Here is a 26380-nt window from a genome sequence, read left to right on the forward strand (position 1 = left end):
TTTAAATTATGTATTACTAATGATAATACATAGCATTTCATTTTTTTGTAATGCAAAAAGTATGTACAAGGTGAATTTCCATTGTCATTTTATTGGATATTTAAACTAAATGAGTCGCAACTGTAAAGAACTGACTGACTTGCTGTTTTAACACATATCTTCACACTTAGATCACACCCTAAATTTCAAGCTATTGTAAGTAATCCACGAGTGTGAAAAGACCGTTTACGCCTCAGTCCTCTTTTTGTAGCACACTGCAAGCACTGATAAACATTATGAATAGCATGAACTGAGGTGGCAAATGATATTAGAGTTGCCATTCAAAGGCATCAGTGTCTGATGCGTTCCTTTCTCTCGGCCTCCAAAACCCACGTGTCCTCTTCCTCAACTCCTGCCCTGACTTTAACAGCCTAATTAAATTCTCTCAAGCGCATTCCCGTTCATTTTTTTCCCAATTATTCCCTGTACCTGTTAACACCTGACACATTACGGCAATTCCCAACTGTCACTGTTATTCTCTCATCTTGTAACCTGGCTGTTTCAATTACACCACAAACAAATGGCTTGTTTGTCTTTCATTAACATCAGATCAGTCATCTGGCCACGGTTTGCTCATAAACCGAAGCACTAAAGCATGTTCCATCTTATCCTTTCCTGTAGGAGGAAATCTCTCTGTGGCATTCCAGAGTGACAGGCCCTGGGATGCAGATTGGGACTTTTCATTATTCCTCTTGTCAGGTTCCCCACCTGTGGCAGTCACAACACATTCTATCCTCCCTCCATCTCCCTGACAAAACACTCCCTCTTGTTTTGACAGATGATCCTCAAAACAGCTGCTGCGAGCGAACGAGTTAACATCAGCGGGGAAGAAAAACAGACAAGCAAAAGCCATCTCATAAAGACTGTTGAAAAACTGACTGGCACAGTTATAGCATGATCCATTAAGAGCTCCAAAACAAAAGGTGATGCAAGTCAGTTTGTCAACGGGTGTCTAAATGGCTTGTGGTGAACAGTGATGTAATTGTATAAGCTGCAGAGTATGTGTGATTGATAGACCTATGCCTTGACTTGTAGTTCTGGAAAAGCAGCTTGGATTGAGAATTACATCAATTATTGCATACAAAAAAAATTATAATAATGAAAATCTATGGCAAACACTATAGTAAAGCTACCAGTGCCATTTTCGATTAATTCAAATTATGTATGTATATATTTGAATTGCTTTAAAAGCTTGTCAAACTGAATTTTAAATGTCATTTAAAAGTTACAAATCTTTTTCTGTAATTGAAATCTTAAATTAAATTAAAAAAATGTATATTACATGAACTCAAAATAAAAAAATAAAACGTAAATGAAAAGTAGAAATATTGACTTGACAAATACCTGAAATAAATATGTTTAACTGAAGTGCCAAATTATTAAAACTGGAATAAAAATAAATGGAAGCTATAAACATATATTTTTTAAAAGAGAAATAAAAATGACAAAAGCAAATAACAAAATTACTAAAACCTCAACTAAAATTAAAATAAAACCTGAAAACATTCAAATAAAAGCTAATTCACAATATTAATAAATACTAAAATATCACTGCAGTCAAGCTAGCCAATTAAAAAAGTATCTATAGCTACACAAAAGTTATTTGGGGATGAATTGTATTATGTTTGCCATCAAGCAATATTACTGGCACAAAACAATATGGCACTATAAGGGTGACAGGGAAACATTTACAGTAAATACACTCAATTAAACAAAAATCAAATCAAAACATTGTGATAAACTGAAGCATTTGCTCATTTAAATGTTTACTATTTCTGATTAAAATGACTCTCCAAATGAACTGATTCAATAATATGAATTGGACTTCCCAAAGCTACATGAGAGAGAAAGAGACATTTTAGGAGAGCTTGTGACTATTGCCTCAGTTTGATTTACGCTACACCACTGCATTGGAAAGAGCAGCAAGATACTGGAAAAGCTACGCAATTTTAGAAAGAGCTGAGCTATTGTCACGTTACTGAAATCAAGTCGTAAAGTTAGCAGCATCGCTACTTTTAGTGACTCCCCGACGTCGGTGGTGTGTGCATTGTGAACTGATGACTCTAATTGCAGGGATCTTGCAATTGTCCAAAACATCTGGAGAGAGCATTATGCAACAAATCTGCTTCCTGCCCAAGAGTACAGGAGCTTTACCAAATTGAAGCATATACTTGACAGGATATCATGCGGCAAATGACAGTACTTTCCTAAATGATGTGTTCCATTACACGGTGATGGGGCTAAACGCCTCTTGGCAAATAAGATTGTCGTGTGAGAGTTATTTTAGAAACTGCACTAATAGCTGGTCTTGTCTTTGATAGCTGTTGGGCAAATGCCAATGTCGTTTCAAGTTTCTAAAATTTGATGATTGGTTTCCTTACACACAACCTCAGTCATAACCAACTTGTGTCAGATTAAGGTTAACCAGGAAATGGAATAAATATTACAGAGAGCTTTCTGTTAAAGGTGCACTTCATATTTTATCCTCCTTGCAGCATTTATGAAGAAATTGTTCGTATTTTTGAAAAACATTCAGAAACGATGTACACTAAAATTAGATGACTTTGCTCTGTATTACTGGCCAAATAAAAGCTACTACTATGACTATACATTAATTCTACATGGAGGCGGGTCACCTCATGGGGGTGGCCATTTTGAAATCACATGATCAGGCAAATACTAAATGTATTTTGATACGTTTATTTAAAAAGCGCATTGGTAACTGAAACCGCTTTAGCACGATACTGTATGCACTGTGCTAGGTGTCAGCAGCCTAAAACGATTACCACATCGGCTACTGCAACATAAACAAAGCATTACTGACTGCACCTTTAAATATAATAAAAAAGTATGTTAAATGGAATAACATTTCACTGTATTTGAGCTGGCCTGTCAAATCCGAGAATCTCTTAAGTCCTTAAGGCTCTGAAGAGCCACTTAATGTTTGTTTAGTCGCACAGTCACAAAGTAGAGATTCGTAGAGGCTCAGAAAGAGGGTGGATTGCAGAGCATGAAGAGCAACTTTTGAAGGTCATCAGTCACACGCAAAAGAAATGCACAAAACCACGCACAAAAAGAAGTAAGAGACTCCACAGTCAAAGCATGCCAACTATCGCCATCAAACTCCAGCAAAACACAAACCATGGGCACGTTTTAGGAGTGTTCTCAGTTGAGATGAGCCTGATGAAGCTATCAAAACAAATGTAACCACTCCTTCATTAGGTGAGGTCTCTGGCATAGTGTTGTTTGAGCAGAGTGGTTACGAGGGTACACTGAGCTTTGTTGCTTGAGTGACGTGACCTTTTGTTGGCCCTCTCTCACAGAGGATACAGTGATTAAGTAATCACCTGTGTACACAACCTTTCCTCACCTTTCCTTCCAGGCACTCTGTCAGAGCTAAAGGGATGACACACAGCCTGCTTTCACACACCCCCTCGGCCTTCTCCATAGGAAACGGATTAACACCACCGACGAATGCTGATGGCAAAAATGTCTTTAGTGCTTTCAGGCAGAGTGCAAGACTGATCATTTCACGATCATGCATGCAGGGAATGGTGAAGAGTTAAGCTTTTAATGCACCCCGGTACATCATTCCGATTAAAATAAATGCCTTACCGTACTTTAGTGCTGCACTGTTTGTCTTGCACGCTATGGGTAATGAAATATCCACATTTAACTACATGACAAGTATTTAGCTGTGTTTAGAAGGCTAGACTAAAAGAAATATCAGTTTTATGATTATTCAAAACTAGACACAACTACCTTTTCTATGATTACTATTCGCCACGTTATAGAATTATAAAGTCTTCAAAACTATGAGATATCACAAATGAAGGTATGTGAAGTATGTAGCAAACCACACATGTTAGCAGCTTTAAAGATGCCAGCCTGAACAATCTCAATCTTCATTCCTAGACACCTTCTAGTCCAATTGATCTATCTAATAAAAGGTTTGAGGTCGGTAAGATTTTTTATGTTTTTGAAAGAAGTCTCCTGGGCTTATTACCAAGGCATTTATTGGATCAATACAGTACAATATTCCTACAATTTCACCTGTTTTCTATTTGAATATATTTTAAAATGTAATTCATTCCTGTGAAGGCAAAGCTGCATTTTCCTTAAGGAAAAGTCACATGATCCTTAAAATATGCTGATTTGCTGTAAAAAAAAAACCATTTCTTATTTTTATCCACACTATCATGACCAATTTGTACGTATTTTACGAGGTGGCTAATTCATACAAATTCGTACGATTTGTCTAAACCCACGTGACGGGTAGGTTTAGGGGCGGGGTCAGAGGTAGGTCATTTGTACGAATTGGACAACTCGTTAAATATGTACGATTTAGCAAAAAAATTAAGAATTATCTACCTCGTAAAATTTTTACGAATTGTCGTGAGATCGGGTTTGTTTTATCATGTTTAAAACAGTTTCCTGTATTTTTCTGGAAACAATGATACACTTTTTAGAAACTATTTACACTTTAAATAAAACTACTTACTTTTGACCCATTTAATGCATCTTTCCTAAATAAAAGTCTTTTATAAAATAAATACACTCTAACTGACCTCAAACTTCTGAACAGTTAATGAGCATATACAAAAATAATTTCATACATTTAAGCTTGAAACAATTTCAATCTTCTGTCAAGTATGTCCAATTTTTAACGGGTATGATTCAAATCATTTTCCAAGTTTTTTTTTTTCCGATGGCCATTTTAGTCACAAAAAGGTTTATTTTTGTGACCAAAATCCACAGAACATACTGTACATCATGTTAGAATAAAGAATACTTTCCTCTGGGAAAAATGGTACTGAGGACATATTTTCCAATTATTAGGTAATTTACTGTGCCCAGCTTATTTTTTTACTCCATGTCCATTTGGCAGTAAAAACAGTCATTAGGCCAACAGTAACTGACGTGTCCTTGTCGAGGTTACAAACATTATTTGAACTGCGGTGTCTAGGGAGGTCATTACAGTCATGCTCATTTAATTGTGGGCTTTGTATGTCACTTTTTACACACTGTAAATCCAACATTACCAGCTTACTCAAACTCGCTCTATTACGTCGAATTTAAAACAATTTAAGTCAGTTTTTCAATATGCCACGTGCAATTAGGCCATTCGACAGATCCAACTGTGTGATTGGCTTCGTCTACCGTTCGTGTCACGGGCCTTTTTTTTACGATTATCCCAAAAATAAGGCAAAATGTAGGTCTAATAAAAGTCCAGCTGTAACTCCTGTGCGTTGGACCAAGACCCTTTTAATTTCAACAAGCGCTTTGATGGATGCTAGTTTAAATTTCTTTAACACAGGAAATTAGCTTTCATTCTCGTTGCATCAGTCGAAAAGTCGCCATTGTGTTGTCTCCAGCCCAAAAGAAAACATTATCACAGTGCGCTTGCTGGTTCACCTTTACTGCACCTCTAACTGCTACCTCACCACCTCCCAACGAGCTGCCAAACTAATACAAAGAGCGCAGCGGTTCGACAGGTCTGCCTCTGTAGCCTGATACGGCACAGGCTTGTCCGAGCTTTCCCAATTGATTCAGTGGCACGCTCCTTGTTTAAAAAAGAGCAAGACGTTGGGGGGGTAAGAAGACTTTTAGTTCATTCATTAATCACAGAAGTAAACAGGCCATCCAGTGACACCTGGTGAGGTTAATGCTCGGGACCCTGGAGTAATCACCACCTCCCCCACGCACCGACTCGCCGAGCCACTCACATGAAAGCTTGTGATTATAGAGGAAATGGGAATTAGCAGAAACATTTCGGAAAGGCAGTCTCCAGTCCGTTTGGTAGCGAAGGATGGATCGGCGGGAAAAACGGAGAGGCTGTGGGCTGATTGGAGCCTTCCCTTGAGGGAGCCGAGCGGGGAGAGGCAGGGGGCCAAAGGTCGAGCCTACACCAAATTAGTAGTGTCTGTTATTCGAAACCAAAATAAAGCAGGAGCAGAAGTAAGCGATTTCCCCCCCTCCGATGCTGGAGTGCTTTCTGGGCTCTTTCTTGAAAATTACCGAGAGGCCACATCGCAATTAGTGGTTTGTTTCTTTTAGACTGAAATATGGCCATAATTCATAGCTTTCAAATCATTTCATTGGAAAGATGTATTGGCTAGCCAGGACTGAAGAAGTAATTGTAACACATGATATGGCAATTTGTTACCCCGGCAGCAAGTACACAAGGCATTTGCATAGCGTCGCATTAAACGTGGGAGAGCATATAATTAGTTTCCAGTATGGTGTGTAACAGAAAACTGACTGCGAAAGTTATTACACCTCTTTCATTAAAGAAGTATGAGGCACTAAACTTTGCTATACAGCTTGGCTTGTAATGGCTCCAGTTAGTGTCTCAAGTGTCAAAATATGCCTGGACGTACAGTACATTTCCAGCTTTTTTCCTGTACCTAACACAACGTGACTGCCGGCCAGCTGAAAGCCAAGGTCGCTCGATATTTTGCTCGAATATACAAACACGATCCGCTGTTTAGAGCCTGTTTAGTACATCGACCATGAAAAATCACTCTCATGTGCGACTGATAAATGTTCAAATGAACGGCATGCCAGGGCTTTGTTTAACTGAGATTTTTAGGGCTAATCCATTTGACATGAATCATTAAGTTCTCTATGCAATAATTACAGCGTCCACGTTAGGTTCCAAAAGTGTGTTTCGATACATAACAGCCTTGCCTTTCCCAGAATGTTGCCAATGAGAAACCAGAGCATCAGCTTTCCAAAGCATGAATAAGAATTCCTGCTCCAACGCTGCCTGTTGCTCATTACGGATTGTAGTATAACTTGAGTATCAAATATAGAGCATGTTTCCCTCTCTGTTACATAATGACCTTTACTTTGAGAGCAATCAATCCATTAATAAACAATTTAAAAATCTGATTGCACATGCAGAGGCATAACAAAAGGCCTGTTGTTTCAGGTCAGTTAATATGATGTCATCAAACTCTCCAGCAACGGTCACTCTAGAAGTAGTATATTATCCTCTCCATAACGTTATCGTTAATTAAAACCTAAAACCCAGAAATGGAATGGAGGGTATTCATCATATAAATAAATGTGCACATTAAACAATTTAAGTTTTAAATATTTTTTGATTTTACCTGTATATTGTATTAGAGCTTTTTGCTAAGAAAAAAAAAGTATATTTTAATGTAGGCCTAAAAAAACAATCGGTCTAGCAACAAGACAAACATTACAACTATATTACAGTAGTTTTTATAGGCTAATGAAATCCTCTGAGGTGATTTTCACTACAATTGATTACTAATAAACACTATCTGCATCAGTATGAAAGTATCGTACACGACGTGATACGATATGTCAGGATATATCCGACTCAAGAGAGAGATGGATGAATAACAAAACAACGCTTTATTGAACAGTGTCCAAAGAGTATAGACAACAAGTATAATACTTCTTAGGTTTGCAGGTGAAGATGGGATGACTTCAAATGGTAAGTATATCCACACACACACCTTTTGGTTGCCTTTAGAGTGAATGAATAACAAACAAACAATGTTTTTGTCTTATGCCCGGTACACATTGAAAGATTTTGGGCTGTCCCGGACAAAAGATGACCAATCGTGGTGATTTCTGCAGGTTGTTAGCCTGCGATAATTTTCTGACAGTGTCAGAAATCTCGCATGATCACTTTGTTTACCACTAGCCTACTAACTAGCTTCATAGCCTATGATTCAATAGGTGTCAACATAGTACAGTCTAAATACATGTCGTACCCAAGATTATTTGATCCATGTCGTACAGTGCGATTTGTAAAGATATTATAGGATTGCCAAAATCCCACAGTCTGTAGGAGGCGTTACAGGGGTTGCCGGAACGCTGGAGGTGGAGAACAGACGAGGGAACTAGGAGACAAGATCTTGGAGAAATCTCGGAGGGTAAATAACTCAAGTAAGTAATCCGTATAGTCGTAGACCAGACAAGTCTGTTACTGAGGTGTGTGTTTAAATACATGGTGATGAGCGTGCCGATCAGTTGCAGGTGCAGATGATGGCTGAGTATGTGCAGGTGAAAAGCAGAAGGAATGCTGGGAATTGTAGTTTTGAGTGTGAGTGAGGTAGGACTGGTGCACTTGTGGCAATATGAAAGAAGCAACTTTTGGTAACACTTTATTTTACAGTGTCATTGATACACGTTACATGTAGTTACTATAGTAATAACTATACATTTTGCATAATTACATGCACCTAACTCTAAACCAAACCCTAATCCTACCCTAACCCTGTAGTAAGTACATGTAGTTAATTAATATTAGCCTACTCGGCACTTAAATGTAGAATTACATGGTAACAAGGACACATTAAAATAAAGTGAAACCCAACTTTTTCACTAACCCGAATGATTGGACTGATTTACAATGTTTCCATAGATTACATGGATGAATAACATTGAACATTAACAAGAAATATCTTGCTGCTGGAAGGCGCGATTAACCATTTGGAATTAAGCATTCCAAAGAGCCGTGTAATAGAGTGCAACAGTCTGGTTCCAGAAGTAAAAATCTAATTGTTTTCTCTGTGGGGAACTGATCTTTAACCTGAACTTATAAAGACAGATCAACTGTGAGCTACGAGGTTGTTAATCAATTGTATATGCTTTTGTTAAAACCATTCTACATTATTTCAAACTTTTTTTAAACAATCATGTGAAAGTCCTGATGAAAAACTACATAACCCATGATTCTGCAGAAATCTACACCAATCATAGAATCGCAACAAGCAAATTGCCGCAAAAGAACACTGTACCTTGGGATTGTAGATTTGTTTCCTCTTTAAAACCGTTAAGTACAGTCTTGTACCTTGTCAGATTTTCAAATACTTATTTGCGTCCAATCAAAGTTTATAGGTTAATGCTGTGATTCAACTCGCAATTGGCTAGCTTAGTTCATGGATTATAACTCGTAAACAAAGATATTTTTAAAATCCCCATGGGAAAAATACTTTCGGTTACAAGGTTGCTGAAAAAGTGGGCGGGCACTAGGCTACTCCGTTAGAAAATATCAGACCGTTGGATGGTGCGATTGACCAATCAGAATCGATTATTCCAGAGAGCCTTGTAAGCAATGAAATCGTCTCTTCAAAAGATTTTGGCTGCGTTGCCTACTGCACATCTGCCTGGCTACATCGCGAGCAGTGATAAATAGCAAACTACACTTAACGTCCTCAATAGAGGTTCACTGAGGGTTTTTTATGTGAAAGTTTACAAGTGCTCGGCAATAAATGAAGCCGCAGGAGCACTTTAAATGACAGAAGAAGTGGATTTAAACATCTGCTCTGCAATACAGATTCCTGAATGCGGCGGAATGAGAGCCGCTCGCTCATCCAACACAGTCATTCTGGCATACCTGGATCTGGCCCAGTCAATGAAGACTACACATTCATAAGAGTTACATTACAGGAATTACATTAGCGGTGTGTCATAGAAACTAATTTACACTTTAAAACTGCACTGTGTCTGGCAGCTACATGCAAGATGTTTGGAGAAGGAATGTTTTGCCAAGAGCTCCTGGCAAAAAATGACTGTAGGCCTACTCCGGAATCATTTATAAAATATTTAATGGCACATAGCAAATAGGGCCTACAAGCTGTAAATAAACCCGAGGGTTGCTGTGAATGAATACAGGTCAATTAGGAAAAATGAACAGAATCTAGAATTATTTACAAAATAAAACATAAAAAAAAAAATGTTCTGTGGTAATCGCAATTAAATTTAATTTGTTAACATCATGAACTACGAACGCACAACAATTATTTACAGCATGTATTAATCTATATTAAAAGTAATTTATAAATGTTGTTGGTTAATATTTCTTCATAATACATGATGTGCTGATTTATACTTGGAATGTTAAAAAATATATATATATATGTATAAAACAACAATATAAATAATGTAAAAGTATTGCTCATTATTAGCTCCTTATACCCAGTGATATTTACTAATGTTAACAAATTAAACCTTACTGTAAAGTGCTACCATTCTATTTGAGAGAGTTTGATATTTAAACACAGTTTTGTTGAAAGTCTGATTTTGCAAAAATTATGGCTTACATTTTAGGACCGTCAATAGGTTGAAATAATCAGTCAGGAATAATGATTTTTGTCAGTTTCTTTCTAAGGAAATAAAACTGAATAGAATGAGTAAGCTTAGTTTTTGTGGATCTGAGTCGTATATGAACTGTGGGTGATATTTCATACTTGTTTAGCTTTGATGATAATTAAATTCCACCAGACCAAGACTGCAAATTACTTGTTAAACGTCCCATCTGGATTTAATTTATAAATAAATTAGCCATTGGGCTAGAGAATGTTTCTGTAATATTGTCCCCTGAACTGTCAAAACTGTTCATTAGAGAAGGTCATGACGCTACTCGGTGATCCAGTTTTTCACCCACAGTACTGACTGATCAAAAGTGAATAATTGTAATACTTTAAAAAAATTAATGATAATGCTAAGTGATACTATAATATGAGTCAAATCATCAAATGGAAATCATCTCTGGTTGGCTTTGATAAAGCAAATAAAACAAAAAGTTGTAGAGGGAATAAACTCACTGAACTACAATGTAAATCACAGTTGCTTTGTCCATCCTAAAAGGATAAAACAGCTCTTAAAAGGTGTTGAGATGAAGAAGTGCAGGTACCATGATAAGTTATGTTCTGAATAACAAAGCCAAATATATTTCGGGCCAAATCTCCTCTGTGTAGTAATTTTCCACAGCATTGTTAATCTAAATTCATGGTCATTGTTTATATCATGGAACAGATTTCATAACAGGTGATTTATTTCATCTAAGAACTATGCTAAAGCTGATTTTCTACTGGCTTGATGGGAATGTTATTGAGGTATATTTGCTTTATCCACTTGGGGAAAAATATGTGAGTCGAGAATGTAACTTTGCCCGACTCTTCGTCCTTTGGTGACTTCGGAGGCCGTAACCTCTCCTTGTCCTCCAGTATTTCCCTCGATTCAAGAAAATCACTGATGGCATCGCTACTCGCAGATGAGGTTAAAACAGTTAGCCAGCTATCTGCTTGGCTCATTGAAGAAAGCATACTAACCTTGTACGCTGAATTAGCAAAGGGTTTCTGCATCGATAATCATCAATCTTCCATGGCAGCGGGTGCCTTCGGTGCAGGTCAGAGGCTGCCATGTGCAATCAAGAATGAGCTGGAAGTCTTCAGGGTGCTTGGAGAGACTCTTACCAATCCCAGATGAGAGCTTTACTTTGCCTCGAATTAGCTCATGAGTGCGTTTCCAGCGCACGGCACGCACCTGCAGGCACAAAGGATAAACCATGAGTGCGTTTCAAAGCTTTAGTATGAAACAGAGCAGAACTCGTTGGTCTGAAAGCAACTATTTTTTCACAAAGCCTTTTTCAAACACATTTTCTCAACACCTTGAAAGTGACACAATGGTTAATCACCATCACTGACATGCTCTTGTCTAAACTCTGTGGTAAAGATAAAATACAAGCCATTGAGCTTCAAAAAGCTGCACAGGGAGGTAATTATATAGAAAGTATATCATGTAACTAATGAGGTGGTAACATTTTAAAAACAATATTGCACGTCACTTTAAAAAAAAAATGAAGCTGCTTATATTAGCAAAGAAAGATACTAGCAAAAAAAGGGATCTTGACCTTAACTGGTCTAAAAATGCTATGGAAAGGTTGTAGAAACTTCAGTCACGGTAAATTAAGCATTCTGACAATCACAAAAGGTTTCATGTCTTGACTTTAAACATCTGCATGCTCCTCAGCTCAAGTTTTCTCAAAGATAAATAAGTCAGAACATGTTAGATGTTAAGAGAAAATGAACGGAAAAAAAATAAACTAATTATGTTGTTGTCATACCTTTCAGCACAGCAGATAATATGTCGTTGTCTAGCCCTAATTGATTATTTTCTTTTGATGTAATGTTATCAATGTAGTGTGGCAGTATAAGCCTTGATTTGATTTTGTTTTGGCAGCTAAACGCGTTCCAGAGCATGTTGACCTGATGGAACGGTTGCATTTTCCACCTAATTTTTCAATTATTATTTATTAATAATAAAAAGATTTAAATTGCTTAATAAAAAAGTTCTACTACACTTAAAAAAGTATATGATCAATAAGACAACAATGTTTTTACATTGCTTTAACTTATCAAAATAAGTTAAGTTATACAAGATTCAAGTCGGTTTAATTGTAATTTAAGTTGAAATTACTTAAACATCATGTTGATTGCACTTAAAAATGTGAGGAACATTTTTTTTTTACAGTGTATTATTATTTTTAGTTTATAGTGTTTAAGAAAAATTCCAAATAAGGATATATTTAAACAGTGCTGTCCATGAAATAAAATAGGATCCAAAAATTGTTTATGTTCTCCTTTGTGTTTTATCGCCCTCTTTTTGAGCATCACTGAAGTGACCTGCAGAAATGAATAGTTTAAAAAGCACCTCTTTTGGGTTCTGTTTCTACATGTCAAGACCAACAGAAATGGATCTGTGACCCCCCTAACCTCAATAACATTGTACAATAAAGTCATTTTGGTAGGAAATATGTAGCCGAAATGCAATTAGATCCTTATACATCATCTCCAGAGTAGGTTTATCTAAGGGGAGGACAAGGCTTTTGAAACTGCACTCTTGCTGTGGAAATGTCTTCCAAAGGCTGACACCGTGCAGTCAAATGAAGAAAGATGGTGCTTGTGTGGAGCAAATGGCCCATGACCAAGCTTAAACACCAACTGTGGCATAAAACGAGTTGATAAATGTATCATAAATCTCTCCGACAGAAAACCCGTTTCATTCATATTTCACACTTCTTTTTTCTTTTTTTTACCTCTAACACCAAATAGCCGGTTGTTAGCCGACCTGCGCGCCAATTAAAGTAGTTATTGGACGTGTTTACAAAAGTCTTTGTGTGCAGCAGTTCCTTCGGAAAGAGTAATTACTCCAGTTCAAGTGTGATCTGGAAAGCATTTGATTAACAAGCTCGATCCCATCCGCTGGAATGAGAGTTACCTTCTGATGCCATGTTCTTCTTGTCGTTCAAAAGCTTTTCTATGGTGTGGAGCATGGGGTAACCCAAAGGGAATGAAAGGCAAACATGCAATTAGAGGGAGAGCGAAGGAATGAACAACACAGAATAAAACAACCCACATTAAAAAAAATTATTGTATGTAGCAATGCCAGAGGTTATGGTTTTCCCAGGCAATACATCTTGCTATTTTGATAAATCGACAATCGTTGACATTGATTTTCAGTGGGAAAGGTTTTTGTTGTGGTTGCTTACACAGTTTTATCAGAGCTACTATGGATTGTACTGAATTAATCAGCAAGATCAGAGCACTTATGATGCCAACGAAAAGGAAAACGCTTCAATATCATGGGAGGTTGAGCTACTCATAAAAGTCCAATCACATTCACAGAAACTTAAAGTGAGTCACAGCATACAGACATGCCAAGTTGGACTTTCTTAGTGGGTGGTCTTTCCTCTGCTTGATGTGGAAACTGAATTAGCACAGAGCCAATTTCGCCCTCGATCTGGAAACATTTTCTACCTTCCAGAACGCGCTTAATATAGAGACGTAATAAAACACCTTCGGCCTCTGGCGTGTTGTTTTACCAAATAACATCTAACTGGCCATTACTCCCCATTAAGGCTAATGGTTAGACTAATTATGATAATTCCATAAAAGGTGCTGTGTTTAGCCCAAACTGTGGACGAACATTAACTTAATGACTACGGCTGACCTCTCTCGAATGCTGCTGGGGTGCATGTCTCTGATAGGCTATTAGTCACTAGCATTTTGCATTATCCTGTTTATGTAAAAGCCCCCAAAGAGCTATACAGTCATAGTCGTCTAGAGGGTTATCAGATCGTTGCCAATATCGGTTTCAAAATACAAATGAGGTGGATTTGCTCTCTGAGCCGCAGATCTAGCAATTTCAAGTAATGCTTGAAGAAGAAAAAAAGAAAGGAATATTTACCATGTGTCAACTTGTGTCATTGTAAACGGCAGACTAAATAGGTGTTAGATAAGGCTTTCCAAAGACTTCCCTCTTTCACTGGATTATGGCGGAAATCCCCTCCACACCCTCTGAGTGGAATCAATACTGGAATGTCAAACACTAAGAAAGCCTAGTCGTGGATACCTTCATGTGAAATAACTTGTCTTTCCAAAGAGACAACCGTTAGATTCCGCCGGGTATATGTTTTGTCTTATTGCCGAGGCAATGGACACACCGCAGCTCATGAAAGAATGCATTAGGGCCGCTTAAATATTTTTCTTTGCCACTTTCCCTGCGAATTCTTTGAGATCCTTTCAGCAATCAGGAAGATTTCCGTAAAAATGTTGTCATTCTGCCTCGGCTAAACGCTGGAGTCGTGGCACTCTGCGGTATTCTGTTTTCATAAGAGCAGCGGGATCGGCTGTTAAAAGTCAGGGCACAGTATTAATTGTATATACGAGCCGCTGGCAGGCATGCATTGCTGCTGATTAACACTGGGTCTGGAACCAAAGCTGTTGTCCCAGGTGCGCTGTGTTTAGAAAGGGACTGTATCCAAAATGAAATACTTTGCAGAGGAAGTCCATCACAGCCCGTGCGCTGGCGAGCCAGACCACATTTAACCACTTTTGGTGCGCCTCCGCTTCCTCAATTTCATTGTTAAAAGAAGATTTTTGAGAGAATGATCAAGGCCAAGAAAAGATTAAGCCAGATATTCAACGAGGGGCTTTCCTGCCCTGATACAATCTTACTCTACAGGCCAACACATTCAGAATGGTTTTAAGAATTTATTAGGATTATGATAAGTTAGTTTCAGTCCTCTAATCTTATATGTTTAGTACAACCTGAGACGCTTTACTGTTTGTATCACTTTGCTTTACTCTGTTTGCAGCAGGCCAGAGACCAGAAAGTGTGAGCTATGTGAAAGCTGTGTGATTTCAATGGTTACATCCGAAAGCTGAAAAATGCTGCCTTCGGAGGATGAATTCCAAAGCAGGAAGGTATCAAGGCATGTCCGAATACAATGTTAGCTTCACTTCCTGTCTCCTGATATCACTTCATTTGATTGATTTTTGAAGGCACCATAGATGTATCCTTTTCTGCCTTTGATATCCCACAATCCTGAGCTTTCCATTACATGAAAGTTCCTAATAAATAAAGGTGGCGTCTGAAAGTTGCAGCTGGGGGTAAAAAACAGTGGAAAAACTCTGTTCAGTAACATTCAGTTGTATTAAAACAAATCTTAATATCTTACGCAGTGTTGCTTCTCAGGTAAATTTCTCTTGTTTTAAGAATTGTATTATTATTTTAACTAGAAAAAACAACTTGTAAAGCTTGTGCTTTGGCTTAACTTATTTAAATATTGTTTAAATGCAATATCTCACTCTTAACCATGCTGTAATGAATATTCAGCTCCACAGCACAATTGCTTGTGTGAAATTGCTTTATTATACATCTCAGTATGGCTCTTTGGTTAATTAAAGGATACATAAAACTTTTAACGTAGCTGGCGACCAACCAGGAACACTAACATAATAAGCATTATTGCTAATGACTGTCTAAGAATTGGGGGCCACGCCACCGTTCGGTTGCACCATGTGCTGTCTCTGCCTTCAACAGAGCTGCCAGGATCATGGTAAATGGTGTTGATGGGAGCAACACTGGTACTCTGAGCCAAAGCAGCTGCTTTGATTCTGACTGATTGCTGGACGTAGGGAATTAAATGAAGTATTCACTTGTCAGGGAGTGTTTGGCTGACTACATGTGTACTACATTATTACTTTTTTTTAAGCTTCACATCATATCCTTACGGATGTCTAAAGTAATTCTGGCTGTCCAACGTGTGGGAGTTCTGATGTCGCTCGCTTTCTTGATAAGGAATTATACTCACGCCACGTCATAACTACCATAATTTTGAGATTTCAACATGCAAAAAGCATTCACGTCCTTGTAGAGCTCGTAAATTGAAAGCTGGGAATATTCTGAGAGCTTGTACATGACCGCTGTACCTCCTGACCATTGCATATTACTTTAGGCAGTGATAGAGAAGAATGTCACTTCTTGTCATCTCGAAATTACAGCAATTACAACATGGCGTGAATGCAACATTTATACTACAGGGCTGTTGAATGCTTGAATCTGATTGGTTGACGAACGTTCTAGTGTGCAATTTTTTTTCATGGAAAACCACGGCTAAAGTAGTTCCAGGCAGGTCTTGACCGCATTACGTAGCCAAATGATTTCAGTTATTTCAAAGTTCCTTACAGCCTTCAACAGCAAAAGAACCAAAACCCACAATGACACTGACCGAGAAAATAAATATAGTAAACAATAGGATAAAAATTACATTATTTCCATGATTTCGCCACAAAATAACCTTTTATTATGTACAGGATTTAAGCACATACTCTCTTTCTCTCTCCCCCTCAAACACAAAGTTCGGACACGCAGTCGCACAGAAACGTGTTTTCAGCGCAATAGCTTAACAACTTAAAAGCTACATGACATTTCTCACTAGCGATATAATAACGGCACTGTTCTTGAAGCAGAGAAACTTAGTTTGGCTATTAGAGGACTCTGCGGTTGAACACTGTTAAAAAACGCACAGACTCGGGTAATTCATACACGCTAAATCTCTCTCTCTCTCTAATAACTGCATTAGTCTGGTATCAATGGCTCAAGCCCCTGTTACTAGCTCTAAAATGACGTTTTGGAATTTGCAATGTAGGCTTGGGTTAGATGCCTAAGAAATTATTCCTACACCCAAGAGCGTTTTAAGGACAAAAACATGACAAGTGTCTTGAAATACAACATTTGAACAATGTTTTGAGGTCTGGTAACCGTAGTATGAGCACATAATTGACTCATTGAATTATTAGAAATTTTCTTAAAATTCAACGGCCGTCGTCAATTATTGTACACGCATATATAAATAGGCCCATATATATATATATTATTAGACTATTATAAACTGAAATTATGAGTTTCTTTGAGAGCATAGGACCGTGACAACCACAACCTGCAGTCAATGAATTTACATGCCTATATCTGACTTCATTAGTCCATAAAGGAAGGCATCTGCAGCTCTTTACAATCAAATGGACTGTATACTCAGTGTCAGGTTGCTTGATGAAGTGGCAGGGAGTTCTGGCTGTCAGTCTAGGAACTGCAACACATTATTACTTCAGCAGTACCGCACATAGAGTAATTAATGTCCATACATGCTCCTGTTTCCTCCCGTCTCCTGGCCCCACGCTCCACTGTTGAAACATGAATGACTCTCTAAGGGGTCACAGAGCGTGTTTTTACAAACTACCCTTCCTCTCTTGGCACAGTTTAATTTACATGTCATCTGCAGAGATGAACACCACCGACACTATGAATGTCTGTTTATGAGTACTTGATGAGCCAGTGACTATTACATTTGGGAAAAAAGGATAAGAGAAAATTGTGCATAGAGCAGAGCATATATGTGTGTGCAGTGCATGTATTTTCATACACAAGAGTATAATAATAAAGTTCTGTAAACAGGAATATTAGTTGTATTGGGTTTTGTTTCTTTATAATGATACACCAAGGAATATGTAAAGTTGCCAAATATCTTTGACATAATAGCAGTCATTGCATGTTAATTGAATGTATAACTTCAGTCAGATACAATTAAGCTGGAAGTACACAAAGGTCAATATTACACACGGGCTGTACAGTTGTCATTGAAACTGCTCTGAAAATCTGAAAACTGCCTATAATATGAATTCATATTTTGTCTTCAGATTATTTTTAATAAAAAAAACATCCTCAAATGGAAGTCATGTCATATCAGATTTTTAAAGCTAAGATTAATATTGACATCAGACTATTTAAATACATATTTTAATTAACCTGAAAAGGATGCTTAAATAAAGTGAAATGCAATTTTATTTATCATCAATTTAATATTAGTTATGGCAAGCAGAGTTGCCCTCTGTGCATTCTGAATGTCATTTTCAGCAGATAATACACTGAATAAACATTTCTGATGACCTAAAGGAGGCCATCACATTCATAAAAACAGGGCAATGAGTGAAATTATGCAATTTATTAATAAATCAAGCTCAAAAACATTACAAAACCATGTGTCATTTCTGAAGGAGAGAAGACTGCTTAAAATTACGCATAATATAGTAAATAAAATTGATAAAACAAACTGAAAATGATATTTTTCCTGCTCACAACAGATTTTTTTAAATAAATATCCACATTTAAATATTCACGAATCGTCAGTGAAACTGTAATTTTGGAGGTACATGACTGCATTTGGCTATTAGTACATTCATTTGGCAAATGTGTAACAATACGTTATGCATAATAAATCTGCACATTAAACTGTATATCCAGCAAGCTAAAATATGTTCTAAGAACATTTAGTTATCATTGTTATAAAATTTTTACTTCTGAATGTTCTCTGAGCGTTCAAAATGTCAAGTTTTAAAAATGTTATTTCTTGGTTATGAGAACGTTAAGGGAACATTCAACTAAAATGTTTCAGAACATTCCATGAACAATATAAATAACGTTTTTGTGCAAACATTTTCAGAACATTATTAAAGACCAAATAACTTTAAACAGACAATCTATTGATGTTACTGGAAGAATGTTTGTAACTTTAAGAGAACCTTGGGTAACACTTTACAATAAGGTTTCATTAGTTAACGAACTAATAATGAACTGCACTTCTACAGCATTTATTAATCTTTGTTAATGATCATTTCAACATTACTAATACATTATTAAAATCAAAAGTTGCATTCGTTAACATTAGTTAATGCACTGTGAAGAAACATGAACAAACAATTGAACAAAGATACAAACTAACGTTAACAAAGATGAACAAAGACAGTAACAAATGTATTGCTCATGGTTAGTTCATGTTTGTTAATACAGTCCATTACCTAAATTAACAAATGAAACCATATTGTAAAGTGTAACCGAAACTTGCAAGAACGTTAGCCAAAGTTCTGAAAATGTTCCCTTTTAACTGGTAAGTTACTGCACTTAATATTTCTGTCATGGCTTACAATTGTAAGGAAATATCTTCTGAACATGTTCTCTATAAGTGAAAACATAAAGGATGAGGTTTTAAACTGTGTGTGTGTTGGGAGAAAAAGGGTGCCATGTGCAGTAACCTGAGGATAGATGCGTATTGCGTGTGTGTGTGTGTGTGTGTGTGTGCGCTTGGGGGAAGGAGCACATCTGAGAGCAATCCCCTCATGTGACAAAATGCAGACATAACAGTCTGCATCGACACTTGTTACCAGCACATAAACACTTGCCTTAGAGAGAGTGGGTCGAGAGAGGGCCTGCAGCAGCTGAATGGGGATAGAGCAGATCTGCTATTTATCAAACCCTAATTAACTGTTAATTTGCCAACCTTTAGGTTCAAGCATGTGACCAATTTATCACACCCAACAAACAGACTATACAGCTCTCCCAAGGGGTGGTCGACAAGACAGTCAGCGCTAACGCCCTGAGATCCAAGCCCATTAAGTCTTACAAAAGAAGAAAAGAAGCACAAAATATGGCTTTGCAGATCCAGTAAAAATACTTCTAGGTACTATATCAATGAAAATTCACCCCCAACATGCAAATCGTCTCTCCAAATCTGTACGCTCATGTGTCTGTTATTTTCTACAGTGGAACACAAAAGTAGAATTTTTTTTAAATGTCATGTAGCTTTTGCCATTCAATGTTTGATTACGAGGAGCCTTCAAAAAAAAAAAAAAAAAAACACCAAGAAAGAAGTTTATATTGTACTAGTGTATAAAATAAACATAAATAGTTATGTCTTAGGAGCCGAGAGAAATTTAAGTCGTTATTCATGATAATTAATGACATTCAATATAATATTTACTTCCACCAAAGCTTGCATCTATAATAATAATAATAAAACGCAAAACTGCAAAATATTTATGCCAGTACTGAGCTATAAAACACATTGTGCCTGTGAAATGATTGGCATAAATAAACATTAAAACATTATTGTTAGATTATCATATTGACGGTAATCCGAGGATACACAGGGTTTTCACGCCGTGAATAGATGTGACTTTGCAGCAGTGTTGCCAACATTTAGGTTCTGTTTATCACACCCAACAAATGCACTCTCCACCTTTCCTTAAGGACAGTCGAGGTGAACGCTCATGTGTTCAAATGTGTTAAAGAAGACATCACAGGCCGTACACAAGCATATGGAGTTCTTTATAACACACTGGTGACAGCAGCTGTCAATGAAAAGGTGGAAGTGCACGCAAAAAAACATCTTTGTTGAGAGATGTGTTATTCTATCCTTGTGTTTGAGTGGGTTGTGTCTATTAAATCAGACATCACTAACACCTCACAGACAAATCACGCTATTAGCGTGTCACATCGAGCGGAGTTACAGATGAAAAGCACTAATGGGAATTAATTTGTCGAGCCTTGAATGAAAAGGCCGAGTTTTCATCAAGTAGTGTTTGTGCACATAAACCATTCTGGCAAGACTAATGAGGGACAACTCATACTGTGGTGGATGCTCTAAATGTAATGTGAAGACAACAAAATAATTTTTTTTTTGGATTTTATGTTTCAGCACATTTTAGAGATGTAATCAAATAGTAGGAGTAATATGTCCCCCCAACTTAAATTTTCCAGTTGATGTTACTATACATTTGAGCAGATTAATTGAAACACAACCTTCATTAATTTTGACATTTCATCAGAACATCAGCAGTTGAACATCGAAACGGTATGATTATTTAATACTCTCGTTAATAAACTTAAATTTCAACCAAGTTTATTATTAATCATTATTGAATAGAACAGAATCTGAATTATAGTCATTGTTGCTTTTTCATGCTATCCCTTGTTTAAAAACACGTAATTTAAAGGAATATTTCCGATGTATTGTTTTAGGTTATTATAGATTATTGAGCTCAGGTTATTCAAAGTTTTGAACAGAATATGTGATTTTGGAGATTATTCAAGAATATAAATGATTAAAACAAATATCTGATGTAGCCTATTTTATTTAGGTCTGATGGAAGTTAACAAAATGGAAAGATTTTTTTTTTTTGCACAATCAGGTTTTTTTTTTTTTTTTTTTTTTACTACAAACACACCTAAACAGCATATGTTTCAGCATGTTTCTACCAGTGATTTTACAGTTTAATCACTCCAAAAAAATAACCATAGATTGTGATTTAGATTTGCCTGAAGTTGTTGGCCGTATTGGGGGAGCGTGTGACTAAAGATAAATAAATAGCCTAATAAATGCACAGTCCCACAGCAATTAGGATCACTCAAACACACAGTTAGAAGCTCAATGCCGAATTGGGCATAATTCTGCACTTCCTAGACGTAGAGCAATTATCATAGGCACTTTTGAGAAATGACAGACTGTTTACAAACAGTCAAGACTTAGTTTGTGGGGTAGGCTACATCAGCATTCCGTTCACACACACACACACACACACACACACACACACACACACACACACAAGTGGATGTAAGATTGGCTTTGGCAATTTAAGTTAAGTATAACAAGTTAGAAGCCAAAATGATGTCTCATTTTTCTTTCTAGCATGTTTCCAGTAGGCAACATAAAAATGGGACTCATGTTATTAAGCCAGCGCCAACTGCCCTGTGTAAGTGAACTTGACTGCAGTCGTCCTAGACAGCAATTAACAGAAAACCTGTAAACACAAATATGACCGCTCGTTCTCGGTGTGGCCTGCATACGTTGAGATTAAAGGCGAGTATTTAATGTTGATGAAATACTGCTGCAGTGTGTTCTCCGGGCAGCTGCGTTTCCCCCAGGCTGCTCTCGGTCAGTCTAATGCGCTCTGATGGTCCCACTAGAGTATTTCCTTACACACTCGCCCGGCCGGCCAGCTCTTGATCAGAAGCAGAGCTCGTTGTGGGCCATTCATCCACCCCCCAGCCCGGCCACGTGCGTCCGTGTGTGGGGCTCAGCGTGTGAGAGCTTTAGTAATGACATCCCGCTGAGAAGAAACCTGCGGCCGAAGCGGATCACCGCTTGCAATCAAGCGCTCGAGACCGTGACATTGCTCTGCACAGACTGTTGGGGAACAATATTTATACAATTCTCCGCAACTTTCGATGAGACTTCGTTGTTCGCTCAAAACAGAGTGCAGTTCCATTTGGTGCCAGTAGTGGCGCTGATTCGCTAAAATTAAGAACGACACACAGCAGCATCATAAATCGCGTACGGCCTACTGTTAAAGTCCCCACGAAATCAAAAAGTTGTTTGGCTTTTGGTCCATAAATATGTTAGTGTAACTGATTTATAGGCTATCTCCAAAACAATGACAAAATTTGCATTTAGAAGATATAAGCATTCAAAACTTATGCTTCGCACATCGCACTTCCTCCAATGGATCAGTAATTTTGATGACATCACCCTGCACTAGTTTCTTATCAGATGTTCTGTCCAAACAAATACTAGAATCTACAGCTTCCCGACCCCAAATAGACACTGAAGCTGCGGCTAAAATCGTTCACTTGTGCACACATTTACTATTTTCTACATGGTGAATGGCACAAAGCACACTATAGGGCAGGGATAGGCAACTTCGGTCCTGCAGGGCCACTGACTGTCCTGCAGAGTTTAGCTTCAGCCCTGATAACAACCTGCCTGTATCTATCTAGTAGGCCTAATCCTGAAAACATTGTTTGCCTTGTTCAGGTGTGTTTAATTAGGGTTGGAGCTAAACTCTGCAGGACAGAGTTTAGCTCCAACTTGCCCTCCAGGACCGAAGTTGCCTATCCCTGATATAGGGGATAGAAAACGGTTCAGACGGTGTAAATATGCCTTCCATTGGGGAGAATTAAGTCTGGATTCACGTTAGTGTCACGCGAACCGCCGCAGCGTGCACAGTCTGCTTCGGTCCAGAGACACAATAACACAGAGCACATCATTTGAGAGTTGGCGCAGACCACAAAACGCAATGGACCCATTTGAATTCTGCACAGAATTCTATATTTTAAAGGGATATGGAGAAGATTAGGAGGGGAAACGGTTCGAGATTAGGAGGAAACTGTGACTTTACCGAGTAAAACAGTTCTGGTCGAGCTGTGATATAAACTAAATGCTATTGGCCATCTTTAAAAAGGGAAAAAGCTGTTTGATATGTTATGATACTGTTTTGATGTGTATAATGATTACATATCAGCTATGTTGACATTGTCATGTGATCTAAAGTCATATTTGCGAGTGGGATTTTTCTTTGAGGGCCTGTCAAAATATGGTGGATGCAGCGTTTTTGTTTTTTATAAGTTGAATGTACAAAATACAACATATTGTACAATTACAATAGAATGTAGGCCATATAGGCTAATGATTCTTCACAAGAGGACTTAAACGCACTATCATCTCAAGTTGGGTGAAATTCAACTTTTTTGAACTCATTACTATTAGTTTCGTATCATATTACTGATATATTCAATATTATAATCATAAATGTATACATTATTCTATATGAATCGCAATTGACAAAAGATGGTCCGTTATGGCCGAATAGAGCGGAAGCTTGTTTGCATCACTCAGACTTACAGAAATACGTGGCGCACAGATATTGGAAGTCAGCAATGTGCTAACTTCATATGTCACACATGACTCTTCACATTAAGAAAAACATTGTTATTTTAGGAACTGTTCCAAAATGGTTCTTATATGGTATCGTTGTGAAATCTTAATTTTTAACAGCAATATAGTATTCACATTCGGACAAAGTTCATGATTTGCTAATGCTAGTCAGTATAGCAGGTGGTAAAAGGGAGAGAAGATTCTAGATATCACTTGTTACAAAACATTGTATAAGCCCACGAGTGCAAGACGAGTCATCAATATCTTTTTTTATCTGCTAAAAGTTAATTTTGTCAACATTATACACAATAGCTTCAAAGCTAACAGACTGTCTAAATGCCTCAAAAAAAGGAGGCTTTGCTGAACCCTGAGCCAGTATGATGATTTTTCATACGAATGAGTGAAAACATAGCTACACTTTATCAAAGATATCTGTAGTATTTTTTTGGAAAAAGCACGTCTGAAACTGAAATAGTCCGACACATCATTGGACATTCAAAGAGACCAGAAGGCCTATTGTCACGGCAAAAGCTAAAATTTAAATGCTTTGTGCCAGATGCATGAAAAACACTCTTCAATCAATTCACTTTAATAAGGCAGATTCTGGTTTCCTCTACAGTCTGGAACACACACTTTGAAACAGAACAAAAACATGCTTCCCAGGTAGAAAAACACGGCACTGAGTTTTTCCCTCTTTGTCTTCCTGACACCCCCCACCCACTCGCACACACAAACACGTATACACCCACACTAATGGGCATGTGCTCTGCGAGGTGTTGTGTTATGAACCAGACCACTGGGCTGTGTGAGCGTAGCGAGGTTCTGGGTTCTAGTCTGGACACTGTGCAGGCTCTAGACTGGGCGCTATTATCACAGCTGCGAGTTTGCCAGGGAAATTTGTCTGTAATTCACCTGAATTAGAATCACTCAGGCGGCTTGCACTAGTTCCTCTCAGAACACAGCCTAATGGTTTGTTTATTTTAAAGGTTTTGCTTCTAGCAAATCACTCCTTATCTGTCATTGCCTTATTGTCCCACTGGGTCACCCAAAGGAAGAGAGAAGGAAAAGGGGAGGGGGGAAAGACAGAGAGATAAGCAGATACCCGTTGCTTCATTTCTCCTTTTTTTTTCTTTTTTTTCTGAATTTATACTTATATATTGGCATTTTAACTGAGGAATTGGAAAACTCAAAGGCCTTATGGTAAATGGTCAAAATAAGATAAATGTCCATAAACGAAATTATGATGCGCCTTAAAACTTTTTATCTTCCCCTTGTTAGAGACATTTGATTTTTCCAGTGTCATGGCATTCCCATAAACAATTCTAAACAATGCAATAAAGTTAAACACAGTGGGTATTTACATACACAAAGATTTAGTGATAACAGTGGGTTACAAAAATAGTATATTTTGAAAGTGACTCGTCTATACAACAGCATAGCAAATGGTCCTTGACATCATAATTGTGGGGCGTAATGGCCTCTGCAGATGTCTGTCAACTCACTCTCTGGTGTAAAATGGTAAGGTATTCGAGTGGAGTGCCTGTTTTGTTCTCTGCCAATGTTCCTAAGAGCCATGACCACGCGAAAAGAGCCGAAAGACCACTCCAAATCTGTCTGTCACGGACGGCTGCTTCTGTGTCCTATCTGCTACCACTTACTCAAACATGCAACAAATTTGCTTTTAATTGCAGGGATTCTGCTCTGCTTGTAAATAGTTTTGCTTTGACAGTTAATTTATTTTGCGTGATTGCTGCCATCTATTTATAGTTTTAATTTGGGGGAATGCATTGCATATGAATTCCTTGTGTCATCTGCGCCCTGCTCAAAGACAAAAACGCATGAATTATTATTGCCTGGTGGAAAAGTTTATTTATTCATAGACCCCAAAATTGTTCTTCATCCACGCTTGGCAAAGCAGATGGCATTTCCTAAGGACTCCACGGGTCTAACAAATTAATTGGTGGAGTATAATTAGGGCAAATTACTGCAAACCCAGACTCTCTTTCAGAACTTTAGGTTTTATCAAATCCCAATATAAGTCAACACTTTCCCAAAAACAATTTCCTTTTTGAGTTTGAATTATAGTTGATTATTGTATATTATTATATATAATCAAATATATCAAGCTTATATAGGCCTATTTCAATTTTAAAATAGATTTTAAACAAAAAGTTTTAAACCGTAGCCTACTCGAGATTTCATAAATGTAATTTTTGACCAAGCAGTTGTCTTTAAATGTTCTAGCTAATTTTATACAAATCTATTACTTCTGGTGACCAAAACAAATGATGATTGTTGTTTTTTTCGTGTTAGGCCTGCCTGGCTACTTACCTTTGGTTGCTGTTGCTCATAAATTGTTTCGAAGTTTTGCTGAAAACTTCAATATTTGAAATAGCAAATGATTCCATATTTTTTCGTGGGCTACATCGAAGGAATGTGGCTATACAGAAACTATTAAAAAAATAAACCTACCTTTGTAAAAATTACTGGTGTAAAACGTGTGACAACTAGCCAAAGAGTCCCCTCATAGCCACAGCAGCATGTTTACTCGGCACTAGAGGGCAGATGTTCCGCGGATCTACAGGTGTTGTTGTTTGACCACCGCAGACGGTAATTATCGGCTCAGCCCTTCACGCTGGGCGCGATAACATCAATGGTTGAAGATGAGCCCTTATCCATCTTCCCGCC

At 37.6% G+C, this 26380-nt stretch overlaps 1 protein-coding gene across 1 annotated transcript in view; it reads right to left on the bottom strand.

Moving 5' to 3' along the window:
- ptpdc1a (protein tyrosine phosphatase domain containing 1a) overlaps nt 1–22240 on the bottom strand; it is a 57164-nt gene extending 34924 nt beyond the window's left edge. The window contains exons 1-2 of the mRNA XM_079596882.1: nt 21799–22240; nt 11136–11349 (exon numbers count right to left, since the gene is read on the bottom strand). The gene's annotated coding sequence lies outside the window, so the exon portion shown is untranslated. The remainder of the gene's footprint in view (nt 1–11135; nt 11350–21798) is intronic.
- Between the last annotated feature and the right edge of the window lie 4140 nt (nt 22241–26380).

Source organism: Phoxinus phoxinus (genome assembly GCF_949152265.1).
Source record: "Phoxinus phoxinus genome assembly, chromosome: 22".
Lineage (NCBI taxonomy): Eukaryota > Metazoa > Chordata > Actinopteri > Cypriniformes > Leuciscidae > Phoxinus > Phoxinus phoxinus.